Below are 13,947 nucleotides of genomic sequence, written 5' to 3'. Positions count from 1 at the left end.
CCTCTGATCCTATCTGACACTAGGGAAGTGGGGGCAGCAGGAACAGCAATCCAAAGCCAGCCTTGCCTACGCAGCAAGTCTAAGGCCACTGTGTGCTACCCGAGACTCTGTCTCAAAACAAGAAAAGAGGAGAAGGCGGCAGGCAAGGTAAAAGAAAACAAGCCTGTCTGAGCAAATCAGGACACCGAACATCCCAGAAGCACTAAAAAACAATACCTCATACTCATCCGGCTACCAGTGATCCGTGGCTCTGATGCTGAGCCTAGAACGATGCTAGAGACATAGAAAGGGCTCAGATGTGTTGAATCTTAACCTATGAGATGTGTGGTCTCCTGCTAGGGACAGGGAGATGAACTAAGATTACTAAGTGTCAACCTTCCTTAAAGGGGACAGGGGAAATTCCTTCCCCAAAGAGCAACCAGTGGTGATGCTTCTCTGAACTGCTGTGCTTATTGTGTCCCCCAGTCCACCCAATGCCTCATCCGTGGTAGCCAAACACTACTACAGCCTTGCCCTTGGTACAACTCGAATGAAATAGTTGGGAATTTCAGGTGTCTATAGCTCCGGCTTCATTTTCTTCTTTTCTATGTGCCTCACTTCCCTTGCTTGTGAAATACCGACCAGCACCCTGGGTGTTGCTGTAGGGTTCAATGATTAATAGCTGTAACATCTCAACACTCCTTTCAACAACCCGACACTCCTTTCAGGTCCTGGGTGTGGCCCCCAGAGCTGGCCAATAAGTGACAAGTTCCCATGTGAGGGGCCTCTGACTCCTGCAGTTGTCCTTGCTCCCTAAGTTGGAGAAGAGAGGGACAGCTGCAGTTCCTAGCTGACTATCTGTAGAGACTTGACTGTCAGCTCAGGGGAAAAGGGCTGTGCGTCCATTGTATTCTTTCCCAAGTTAAAGATTAGCAGTCTTGATGAGCCCCAGGTGTAATCTACAATCATTTAGGATAAAGTATCTTTGGCCTAGTGCGAAATATCCTTTGGATCCTGAGCCCTTCTCTCTTTCCATTCATTGGAGGAAGTGTTCATTCACAGAGCAGGGAGCAAAACACCAACCAGAAAAGGAGAATATAAAAGGCAAGATATGTATGCTTACCTCTCCTCCCCCCACCCCTTCCCATACAAGTCTAAATAGTCACTGGGAACTGGGGTGAGGGGGACCATTTACCACAAATAGAAAAGTAGGATCCAAATAGGACACATGTGTGGGGAGCTGACCTGGATAACGACAGTGACCTTTTGTGCCATGGCAAGCAACAAGAATGCAAACTGTTGAGCCTACTCCATTCCAAGAAGCACTATCAGAACCCGGTGGCTGCTAAGAGTTTCCCCACTCCGTGGGGAAGATGTCCCTCTCATCAGCTAACCAATTCATCTCTGAATTGACAATAGTTGAAAGGTTTCAGAAATCAGCATGCAGGGGCCAAGCTTCCCTCCGAGTGTTTATGTGAGGGTTTGTTTGAGATTGTCTCACTATATAGTTCTGCTGTTCTGTAGATCAGGCTGGCCTTGAACTCACAAAGATCTGCCTGCCTTTGCCTCCTGAGTGCTGATATTATAAAGGGGTGGGCCACCTAGCCTGGCTGTTCATTTGTTTTAAGTAGTGTCTTAGTCTGTGACCCAGACTGGTCTGCGACTAAAGGTGATCCTCCTGCCTCAGTCTCTGGAATGCAGGGCGCTCACTCCCTCTGGATAGGGTCTCACCCCTCTCAGGTTAACCTCAAACTTGCTAAATAGTTGTAGCTAAGGATGACCTTGAACTTCTTATCTCCCTGCCTCTAGTTCTTGGTGCCAGGGTGACAGGCATGCATGCACTACCATGTCTGGTTTGTGTGGTGCTAATGATGTGTGTGTGCTGTGCATATTTTCTACCGATGGAGCTGCACCCTCAGCACACCCCCCACCCCACTCCCTCCCACCCCATCTTATTATACAGCCCTGGCTGGATAGAACCATATACCATGCTGACTTCAAACTCACAATTCTCCTGCCTCCGCTTCTAGAATACTGAGATTACGGCCATTCATCATCCCACACAGCAGAATTTTTAATTACAGTTTTTAAAGTACTCGGTTTACTTGGGACTGCACACAGCATGGTGGCGAACGTGTGGCAGGCAGAGGGTAACCTGCAGGAGCCGGTTCTCCGCTCCCACAGGATAGGTCCTGGAGATCCCACTCCACCCTTTCATGTGCTGAGCCAGCTCACCAGCCCCATTTAAAAAAAAAAATGTTTTGATTTTACTTTTCTATTTGTTGTGGTATGTGGGCCTCCTCACCCCAGTCCACAGCGACTAGAAACATTCTTGCTTGAACTTTCAGACGAGTCCCCTGAAACCAGGGAGCTGCAAGATTTCCCAGACACATCCACGTGGCCAGTAGACAGTGGATGCTGCTTGTACGAACAGCCCTCTCTGGGGCCTACTTTCTGAGTCTGTTTCCCATGTTTGAAATCTCAGTCCTGTCTTGCGGGATGCATATAGTTCAGGCGTGCTCTTAGGATGTCTGCCCCTTTGTTTTTTGTGAGTTACTGCCAGGATAATGAAATTTGGTCTGGGTCCTTTGAAGATTTTCTTCTCTTTTTAACCTGACTACTAGCTCAGCTTGGACGTCTTCCTCAAGCTTGTCCCTAGGTCACAGTGTCCACGCTCTTGTGTGTGTCTGTTCTTTGAGCCTGGCTTGCAGGTCCCGGGAGGTGGTGCACACAGGGCCGGGGCAGGCTGCCAGGTGTACACTGTGCATTCAGGCAGTAATTTGCACAAACACTTCCCAGTATGTTCATTTCCAGCCTGTCCCCACAAAGGAGCTCAGACTGCAGAGCCAGCGGAGAGCTATTTACAGCAGTGGACAAGGAGAGGGGAGGCTGCCTTTGTTCCTGCTTGGGAACAGGCTTGCCTGTGTGGTGGAGCCTTGCTCTTTCGGCTGGCATTCCGCCAACCTTGCCCCCAAGGAGCTTTAAGGTCTTAAAAGCTCTCGGTGGGTGTGAGGCCAGGATTGGCTGGTTCCCGAATGGAACCTGGACTCAACCGTGGAAGAAGATAGGCTGCCACACGCTGCGAGGTTTCTTCAAGAGCTAATGAAATCACCTCACTACCTGGCTCAGAACCCCACTGTGGTCCCAGGGGATCTTTGAGTACAGCCCAAACTCACAGAGGGGTCACCTAGCTGGTGGCTGCTCTGTCCTGAACTCTCCTGCCTCCGTCCCCCCCTAGAGCCTCCCCATTCTGGAAACCCTGGTTTTACAGGGAGAAATCATTGGGAAACTGCCCCCTGCTACAGAAACCCCAGCCTTTGGGTTATCTGATTCCAGTCTTTTCCCAGCTTGTTTTCTTTTAAAATTCCTTGTAAGTTTCAGGAAACCGATAGATAAGCAAGTTCTGCCCCATCAGGACCATTTCTGCCTCCATTTGTGATCCACACCATCATTTCTCTCGGTGTGCTGTATTTGGCTTTTCCTTTGAACTTGCAACATCTGCTTGTTAAACCCAATGACAAGTATTTGGTTTTTTCCATTTCACAAGAGCCGTGATTTTTTCACCCTTCCCCCACAACTTATTTTTCTGTTGTATGCACATGCACATGGGAGAATGCATGTGTGACATATGTGGGGGTAGGACAAAGGTCAACTTTGAGTGGCATTACTTAGGAACACCCCGCCTTGTCTCTTATGGTCAGGCTACACTGAAGATTCAGTGAGTACTAGGATCCTTCTGGCTCTACCTTCCCAGTGCAGGGTGACCACTGCACCGCCATGCCTGGCTTTTTATGCTGGAGATCAAACTCAGGTCCTCATGGTTTTGTGGCAAACACTTTACCTACTATGTGGTCTTCCAGTTCTTAAAGACTTTCTTCTCTCTCCCTCTCCCTCTCCCTCTCTGTTTCTTTTTCCTTCTGTACTGAAGAAAATGCTGGGCCTACCCAGGGCCTCTCATGTGAACATCAGTGCTTGTGTGTGCAGGGGTGTGTGGTGGTGGTCAGAGAACAACCTCAGGTGTCAGTCCCTGTNGTGGTGGTGGTGGTGTTTCACATGCTCACAAGGTTAGTTGGCTGGTGGGCTTCTGGGATTATCCTGATTTCATCTCCCATCTCCTCAAAGAAGCACTGGGATGCATCTGATTTTTATGTGGGTTACAGGGATTGGAACTCAGATCTTCATCTTGTATGACAAGTACTTTTATCCCCTGAGCCATCTCCTCAGTGCAAATAAAGAGGTTCTAAAGCTCAGTGGGCCCAGGTTTGAAGGACTTAGTGCAGCCAAAGGACTCTGTGCTGTCAGCATGCTCCTCTATGACGTCAGTATCTAATGAAGAGTCTGGCAGAAGGCAATGGGACTTCTGGGAATTGTCAGATTGGTAGGACAGGGATTGGTCAAGATTTGCAGAGGGCAAGGAAGCTGGTTTGAGAGTGGTCTATCAGCTGGCAATTCTATTAAGCTTTTTGTCTGTTTTACAAAGCTCTAGGGCATGCCCATGTTAAAAGTGTGAAGTGAATGAATGTAGCAAATTCCAGTAGGAAAAGTGCAACCTCAGTACAGCCTCAGGAACATGTCCAAATATTACAAAGTACAGCCTGTCATCCGTCCATCCATCCATCCGTCCATCCATCCATCCGTTCACACATTCATCAATCTGTCCAACAAATAAAGCAGTTGAATCCATCCATCCATCTGCTCATCCGCTGATCCATGCATGCACGCATGCATCCATCTATCTACCCACCCACCTGTCCAACATCCAACAATATGCCTCAAGACAGAAATTATGGCTGTCTATGTTTGTTCAGCCTCTTTGTAGTTGTTTCTCCTCCCGGAGCAAGGACAGGGAGACTTACAGGACTCCAGGAAGCCGAGGAGACATACAAGCTTCTGTGAGCGTCACCCATGCTTCCGAGCTACTCACCCCATGTAGAGAATTCTGGGAAACATATTGGTTCACCAAGACTGACCTGGGCCAAAGCTTTCTTTGGTCTGTTGTTGGGTATTCCAATAACATGTCTCCAAGGACCAGTCACACAGCACCTCTAAACAGGGGATTCTCAACCTGGAACAGAACACTCACTCAGTGATGGAGAGGTTGTGGTTGTCACCACTTGTGTGGAGGTATGCTACCGACATCTCAGAGAGAAGCTTTAAAGCAGATGGCTGCCCCCTCCTATGAAGCCAGCAGCGTCGAGGCTGCAAACCTGCTTTACACAGTGATTTCCTTGTGGGCAGGAACTGTCCTGGAGTCACCTGTATTCCAAGGTCACAGACAGTTCCTGATTTATACAGGAACTGAGCAACAGTTTAAATGGACCAGGAAATAGTGACACAGATCGCAACTTCATGGGTCAGCAAAATAGCTCAGTGGGTAAAGGGGCTTGATGCTAAGCGTAGCAGCCTGAGTTCAATGCCAGAACATACATGGAGGAGAGAACCAATTCCCAAAAGTTGTCCTCTGACCTCATATGTGGCATGTACATACATGCACGCACACACCAATCAGCTAACCAACCAACCAACCAACCAACCAACTAACATAAATATAAAGAAAGTAATCACAACTTCAATTTAGAAAGGCAAACCCAGTAGAAAAGCAGGCAAAGGGGACATGAGGGGCATCAAGATAACTCGGGTATAGGCTTTGCCATCAAGCCTGACGACCAGAGTTTGATGCCCAGAAGTCACCCGGAGGAAGTTGCTCTCTGACCTCCACAACCACACAATACATTTGTGACCCCTTAATAAATTAATGTGATAATTTTTTTTTTTGGTTTTTTTGAGACAGGGTTTCTCTGTATAGCTCTGGCTGTCCTGGAACTCACTTTGTAGACCAGGCTGGCCTCGAACTCAGAAATCTGCCTGCCTCTGCCTCCCGAGTGCTGGGATTAAAGGCTTGCACCACCACGCCCGGCTGTGATAATTTTTTTTAATTGAAACTTTAGTTTAATGAGATTACTCACAAAGTAGCTCAGGCTGGTTTGCAGCTCTCTCTGAGTCCAGACTGGGCTTGGGCTCAGATCCACCTGCCTCTGTTTCCCAGGTCTGGGATTAAACAGGTGCCCCACCACACTGAGTCCGTAATTGTTTTTTAAGTAGAAAAAGGACTTGGAGAGACATTAAGGAGTCGCAAGCACGTGAGCAGCAGATACTCAACACCACAGCGAGAGCCAGCGGTTACCAAAATATAGGTCAAAACAACAATGTAGCAACATGGCACTGAGCAGGCTAAGTTAACAGAGAAGAAGACAGGAATTTACTGAGGACTTGTGGACACTGGAGCCCTCACGCACTGCAGGTGGGAATGTAAATAGTGTTGCCCAAGCTCCTCAGGTTGACAGGGTGTCAGCCCGAGTGTCAGTTGGCTCCTGGGTATATACTGAAAGTGGGCTTTTCTTTCTCTTTGTCCTGCATGTCCAGTGTGTATGTTTAGTGTGATGTGCTGGTGGTGGTGGTGGCCAGTGAGTCTGCCTGGCTTTTATAAAGGCTCTGCAGATCCAAATTCCACTCCTCATACTTGCAGGCAAAGCACTTTCCCTGCTAAGCCACCTCCCCAGCAGATACCTGCCCTCCTTTTAAAGACAGGGTCTCCACATACCTTAGGTGGGCTTCAAGCTCATTTGTAGCTGTGGATGACTGTAAAGCCAGAGCTTCGTACACGCTAGGCAAGCACTGTACCAAATGAGCTGCACCTGCGGCTCAAAAGCAGGTCCTTAAGCCATGACCAGCACACACATGTTCACAGTAGGCAAGATTTCTATCACCTTCTCACATCTATTGGGTGGCTGATAAATGCCGGAGCAAGTCACGATCAACCTATATGACGGAATATTGTTCATTCCTAAAACAGGAAGCAGTACTGCTGCATGCACAGACATGGAGAAGCTAAACACTACAGGTCACATGGAATACGGGTCCACCAATAGGAAGTACTCAGGACAGACAAATCTGCAGAGACCGGGATCCAAGGCGTGAGGAGTGACCACTTTTTCTTCCTTAGAGGGTGATGAGGATAGCTTAGAGCTATGTTACAGCAGAGCAGCACTGTGGATACGCTTAATGTCACAGAACGTTCTCCTATAAGGTACTTTAAACACTCGGTTTAATGCATTGTCTGTTTTCTCACAATGACAATTCACAGAGTCCACTAGACTCTAGCCCTGGAGAGATGGCTCAGTAGATAAGAACACTTGCTGTTCTGGCAGAAGGCCACATGTCTACTCAGAACTGTTCATCAAGGGTATCTGGTGCCTTCCTTTGACCTGCTCAGGGACAAGTCACACATCACACACACACAGACACACACACACACAGACACACACACACAAAACACACACACATACACACACAGAGACACACATACACATAACACACACACACACATACACACACAGACACACACACACAGAGGCAAAAACAGTCATACACATAAAATACAAATAATTTTCCTTTTCCTTAAATGCCTGACTGATTTTTATTTTATGTGCATTGGTGTCAGTGTGAGGATGTCAGCCCCCTGAAGCTGGAGTTACAGAGACCTGCCACCTGCCATGTGGCTACTGGAAATTGAAGCCAGGTTGTCTGGAAGAGCATGCAGTGCTCTTAACTGATGAGCCATCTATTCAGCCCCACAAATAATTTTTCTAAATGCAGAGATTCATGCAGTGATGTCTCTTACTGCTAGAAACCCGGCAGTGCATTTGGGAGGTGGGCACAAATAAGACTGGCACAAGCCCTGCGTGCTAGGGAATTAATGAAGGGGAGAAAAAACCAGGCAACAGTGAAGGAACTAAGGGAGACTAGGATGTGGGTGGAGGGAGAAATGGTTTTCTGGCTCAGGGTAGAGAAGGGTTAAAGGAAAATTTCCATAAAGGTGCCAGAGTCTACAACTGAGCACATGGAACCTGAGGCTGGAGGACTGTCATGAGTTTGAGAGCAGCCTGAGCTACATATCCAATGCAAGGCTGGCCTGGGCTACATAAGGCCTTGTCTCAAAATATTAAGGGCTGGGGGAAAGGAAGTGAGGGGAGGGGAAGTGAGGGGAGGGGAGGGGAAGGAAGAGGGGGAGGAAGGGGAGAAGAAGGAAAGGGAGATGGGAGGAGAGGAGAAAAAGGAAGAGAAAATAAGACAGCTTTTGAAGCGGCTTTTGAAGGACAATCTGCCCTTGGAGTTGGAATTACTGAGGGAATGTGTGATTGGAAGCCAGTCTTTAAGAGTTTAGTGTTTAGTGTTATAGAGAGGCTAGTCAGGCATGGGAGGAGGCCCTGGAGCACGGTCCCTCAGAGTCCTCCCCTGACTTTCAGTTGAGAACCCTGTCAGACACGGTGGTGCATGAGGCTATCGATCCGCTCTGCTGAGCTCTCTTGCAGGCCCTGGGCCACCCAGCTATCACTTAGGAGGGTTTTGTGGTCTGTCTTTTGCCAGGGGACAAGTCTGAACCTCTGCCTTTGGCAACTTGAGGTATGGATCAGGTATGGATTAGGTATGGATCCACAAAGCATGGGCTTCGCTTTGTGCCAGCAGGAGCCACTGGCGGGGCTCCTCCTGAACACAAGCGAATGGGCTGCCCCCCCCCCCCCCGACTTCCTTTTAATCCTTTCAACTGTCATTTTTTTCTTCCTATAAGACTGATGAGCTGTGTGAAGTGCCGAGAAGGTGATTCATCTTCTTTAAAAATGTTAAATACATTTATCTGTGTGTGTGTGTGTGCGCGTCACAGTATCCTCATGGAAGCTGAAGGACAAGTTTTTAGGAGTTGTTTCTCTCCTTGGCTCTGTAGGCCCTGAGGATGGAACTCAGGTCGTTGGTGAGGAGTCTCTCCACCCACTCAGGCATCTCCCTGGCCCCTAACTGCCCATTTTCTTGTGTATTTATATTATGTTTTAAAAATAAGACCATCCTCTCTATATTGTCCCAGTGACTGTATTTCACTAAATCACTCATCTCTGAGACCTTTCCAGGCTCGGGGCCTAAATCTACCTTATTCTAAAAAGTCACTTCCTTCTTCCACTGGAGCATACAGGACGCTGCCCCTCCCACACTGGGATGACACGTGGGTGCTCCTTAGTAATCTGCACACAGGTGGAGACATCGCTGGAGCAGATCCCTGGCCGCTGGGTCTCCATGGAGTTTAAACTGTGTGAGAGCCTCATGTTTTCTGAGAAAGTCTCTCGAACAAGATGGTCTCTAAAATTGCATGCAGGGCTCAGCAAGCAGGTAAAGGCACTTGCTCCCAAGACTAAAGACCTGAATTCAATCCTGGGGCCCCACCAATTAGGGAAGAGTGGACCCTAAAAGAGTTGTTCTCTGACCTCAGCATGCACGTTGTGGCGTGTACAAACCCCCTCCCATGGAGAGAAACAGATGTAATCAACGTCCAGCACCTTCTCCCTGAGCAGCACTTAGGCCTCTGTGCGGAAAGGGGAGCTGCTCTCTGACCAGACTTCTCATCTCTATGGTCTGCGAAATGGGAATCCTAATGGTGCTCTGCAAATGGCAGAGTTCTCCTGAAAGGACAGAGACTAAAGGGACACAGATGTTGGAGGCTTACCAACAGAGTGCTCCCCACCTTCCCATCAGGGAGAAACCACAGCAAGGAGCTGGGGCAACAGGGTGGGCTTAACTCAAACATCAGCCATGTCTGAAGCCACACTAGGCCAGCTGTCCCCAATGAGGAAGGAGAGGAGGAAGAATTTATCCTCTACCAGACATTGAGTCAACTGGAGAGTGTATGTGTGTGTGTGGATGGGTATGAGTGTGTGGCGTGTGTATGTGTGTGTGTATGTGTGATGTAAGGGTGTGTGTGTATGTGAAGTGTGTGTGTGTGTGCTGTGTGGTGGTGTGGGTATCGTGGTGTGTGTGTTTTATGTGTATGTGTGGTATGCGGTGTGGTGTGTATGTGTGGTATGTGTGTATATGTGTATATATGTGTGTGTGTGTGCGTGTATGTGCACGTGCCCATGTGTATGTGTGTATATGGTATGTGTGCATGTGTGAGTTTATGTGTGGTATGTGTGGTGTGTGTGTGTATGTGTGGTATGTGTATGTGTGGTGTATGGTGTGTGTGTGTGTGTGGTGTGGAGTCCAGAGGTCATCAGTAGGTGTCTTACTGCTACTCACCTTATTCTTTGTGACAGGGTCTCTCACTGAACCTGGAGCTCATCTTTTTGGCAAGACTGGCTCAGTAGGGATCTATCTACCTGTCTCCTTTCCCCAGATGGCTAGCCTGGCTTAGGTGGGTGCCAGGGATCCAAACTCATGCTCACACATCAGACATCATAGCCATAGATCCATCCTGTCCTAATGGGAGAGATTTCCTAAGTGTGTAAAATGCAACGAAGATGATAAAACTCACAGCTGAGAATCACCCAACTCAAAGTGCCAGTGGGGTTAAAAATAAGAAACCTCAATGCAAGCTACCCCTTACCTGATGCCCACCCCTGGCCTGATGCCCACCCCTGGCCTGATGTCCACCCCTTACCTGATGCCCACCCCTTACCCGATGCCCACCCCTGGCCTGATGCCCACCCCTGGCCTGATGCTCACTCCTTACCAATGCCCACCCCTTACCCGATGCCCACCCCTTACCCGATGCCCACCCCTGGCCTGATGCCCACCCCTGGCCTGATGCTCATCCCTTACCTGATGCCCACCCCTGGCCTGATGCCCACCACTGGCCTGATGCTCACCCCTGGCCTGATGCCCACCCCTGGCCTGATGCCCACCCCTGGCCTGATGCTCACCCCTTACCAATGCCCACCCCTTACCTGATGCCCACCCCTATGGATGCCCACCCTCCAGGCTAGAGAGAAGGAGCCGAGACTCAGACAAGTCAATGACTGTGCATGTTGCTCCAGGCAGAAGTAGTTAATAGATGGCTGGCCCTAGGTTCCAACTGGGTTTAAGGTCTGTTGCACACACTGCTCTGTTTCCTTGAAATGCTCATTTCTCCCATGGCCCGGGTTTGTCTGTTGCCTTTGTCCTGTGGACTGTCTGCAGCAGAGGTTCCTGGGTGCATCCAGAGGCACTGCTGACACATTACCCATTCCAGCTGTCTCTTTTTTTGAGAGGATGGTTCCCACACAGGGTTTCTCTGTGTAGCTCTGGCTATCCTGGAACTTGTTCTGTAGACCTGGCTGGCCTCACCTCACCTGAGATTGGTTGTGTGCCACCACTGCCTGGCTTGATTTGCCTTTGTAGTTGAAATGGTGAGCACCATTTGTACTTATTAGACTGCTATATACTTTGAGGACCAACTTATTTTACTCTGAGGATAAGTAACAGAGAGAGGAGGACTTCCCCAAAGGTCAGGGGATATAGCTCCGCTGGTAAAGTGCCTGCCTAGCATGGAGCAAGCCCTTTGCCCTGGCCTCAGCCCTGCATGGAAGCTGGCTGTGATGATGTGGTAAACTCACACAGTCCCAGCATTCAGGGGGTGAAGGCAGAAGGATCAGAAGTTCAAGGTCATCTTCCATTATGCAGGGAGATGGAGGCTAGCCTGTCCTATATGAGACTGCCTTTAAAAAGGAAAGAAAAGAACAGGAAGGAAAGGAAAAGAAAAGAGAAAAGGAAATCTTCCCAAGATCACACATCAAGAAGCAGATGGAAGCCACTACCCTACGTTTTCACCTTGAACTCAGCTCTTGGCTCTCCCCCGACGTGTGACAGCTACACTCCAGCTGATAGCTGGACAGAGGAAGGGGCAGGGAGAGTTGGTCCCCCAGCTCTCCTATCTGTGAGGGTCTGGTCACTACTGCTTGGTGATCACTAAATGGTCCCAGAAAATCACCCGTGTGCCAGGAAAGGGCGCTGGATCTAAGCAGGGACAAGCCATTGCTGTAGAGAATGGGAGCCAGAGAGAATGAGCAGAGGCAGAAAGGAAAGGGTGCACCTTCCTCAGGCACCTCTTCCTGGAGCAAACCCAGTCACGCAGCCGAGGTCCTCACAGTAGCCTTGGCTCTAGCTTATTGTAACTGATAACACCCATTCTACTGGGTTGATATGGATTTTGGCAAGCTTTTCACTGCAGAAGTTGCAAAACAGAAACCCTTAAGCCCCCAGGAATGGATCCCACCAGAGTCTGTGGAGTGTCCACAGACCTTCTACAAATTCTGTTCCTTCTGTGTTGCCTTTCTCAGTGTTGCTGCATCCTGTGATGAGTGGACATGGTGCCCAGATGTCCCCACTGTACATGTGAAGACTGGAGCTAGTGTTGGGGAGCCCCAGTGACCCTATAGGAGCTATGCTGGTTTTGTCAGTGACTGGCTGGGTGACCTTGAGCCATTCCTTTCTCTCTGAGCCAGTGCCTCAGTTGGTTCAAGTACCAAATGAATGGTCAGTCTTAATGTAGATGCTCTTTTACATCGTAGGATTGCAGACAGGGTTAATTGTCCCTCCCAGAGCTGTCCTATGGCCTCCAGGAAATATCTCTCTCCCCAACCCAGATCCAGAGAACAGGCCAAGATTCAATTCTTTCTGGTCTCCTGACCTGCCCCCACCAGACCTCCTCAAGCTAGTGTGAGGGAGGCACACAGATAAGTCAACAGTGTCCCTAGACCAGTGGACAAGCCCAGCAGCAGCCTTCTCTTGGCCTAATGCCCAGGGAATTCCATCAGGCAATATCCACGGGAGTTGATGGGGGCAGCCCCAAGAAACAAACAGGGGACCCTTGGAAGTGGGCCAACAGCTCTTCTCTATGTTGATAGCCCTTTGTCCAGGAGGAGAGAGACCTGCGTCTGTAGGATAACACTGAATAACAGACTTTTACATTTGTGTTGGAGGTGGGGGTAGAAGGGGGTGCCTGCTGGTCCTGCAGTGCCAAGGCCATCTGTGCTCGTAGAGTTTGGAGGCTCCCGAAAGAAGCTCTAGGCCTGGGAAGGGGGGCCCTAAAAGCCTTGTTTAGGGGGTTATGGCTTCTCCTATAGGTGGGAAGAGTCTTCATAGGAATAGAAGAGAAGTCATTTGTCCCCAGAATCCAGCACCTAGTTTCTGGAATGGGCATGCAGGTGATTTGGCCTGGGATGGCCTTGTTGAAGGGAGGGTCTTACTCTCCAGGACTTTCACAGTCGGGGAGGGATAGGACCCTTCTGTCGAGCTGTGTCCTCAACATTCCAAGGAGACAAAAGAGAAAAAGAGAGAGAGAGAGAGAGAGAGAGAGAGAGAGAGAGAGAGAGAGAGAAGCAAGAGAATCTAACTTAGATTTTTAGGAAAGGAGGATGAGAAAGGGTCTAGATATTAGCGGAGGCAGGACTCCACTTTGGAGGTTGGGGGGGGGGGGCATTCTATTCCAAGGACTAAACGAGGAGGGAGGGATTTCCCCCTCCAGCCAGTGGGCAGGACGGACGGCCCCATTTCTGAAGGTTACACGAAGCTGTTTTGCTTTCTGGGGCCTGGGAGGTGGGAGACCCTTTCCTTTCGGAGCAGGAGCCCGCGTCCTGGTTGGATGGAGGGCCCAGATTCTAGAGGAAGATGTCCTTCTCTGGCTTCCTTCAGAAGGGCGGGCCATGCGCGTCCAGACGCGTCGCACTTACCTCCAGGCCCGGGCTGCGATCTACAGGCTGCGATCCGCGGGTCCGACTTGAGCGATCACCTTCCGATGCTCCTGGCTGCGCCTGGCGTCTGCTCCGCTTCCCCCAGCGACTCACCAGGCTCCCAAGCTTCGCCGAGCCGCCCTGGCCAATCAGCACCACTGCCTCTAGCCCTTGCTTGCGCTTCAGCCAATGAGAGCACCCGCCATGGGCCACCGCCCCCGGGGGGAGGGGGAAGGCGGGGCGGGGGCAGAGTCCGACCTCCGTGGATAGGATGCGCCCGGGGGTCTCCGAGGAGGGCCGCGAGGGCCGGAGCAATGGACTGGGGAAGAGGCAGCCGAAGGATCCCCAGCAAATCAGATGGGGGCTAGGAGTCCTCTCCTTACAGGAGGGAGGGACTTTGTAGGCTAAGGCGAATCTTCAGTGTACTCCCACCCCA

The 13,947-nt window shown here is 50.0% G+C and overlaps 1 protein-coding gene across 1 annotated transcript in view; it reads right to left on the bottom strand.

The window, feature by feature from the left end:
• The window catches only part of Abat (4-aminobutyrate aminotransferase), a 104,640-nt gene extending 91,007 nt beyond the window's left edge, over positions 1 to 13,633 (bottom strand). The window contains exon 1 of the mRNA XM_021184642.2: positions 13,512 to 13,633. The gene's annotated coding sequence lies outside the window, so the exon portion shown is untranslated. The remainder of the gene's footprint in view (positions 1 to 13,511) is intronic.
• Between the last annotated feature and the right edge of the window lie 314 nt (positions 13,634 to 13,947).

Source organism: Mus caroli, chromosome 16 (assembly GCF_900094665.2).
Source record: "Mus caroli chromosome 16, CAROLI_EIJ_v1.1, whole genome shotgun sequence".
Taxonomy (NCBI): Eukaryota; Metazoa; Chordata; class Mammalia; order Rodentia; family Muridae; genus Mus; species Mus caroli.
Note: the sequence above shows the minus strand (reverse complement) of the source record. Positions and strands in the feature narration are given on the sequence as shown.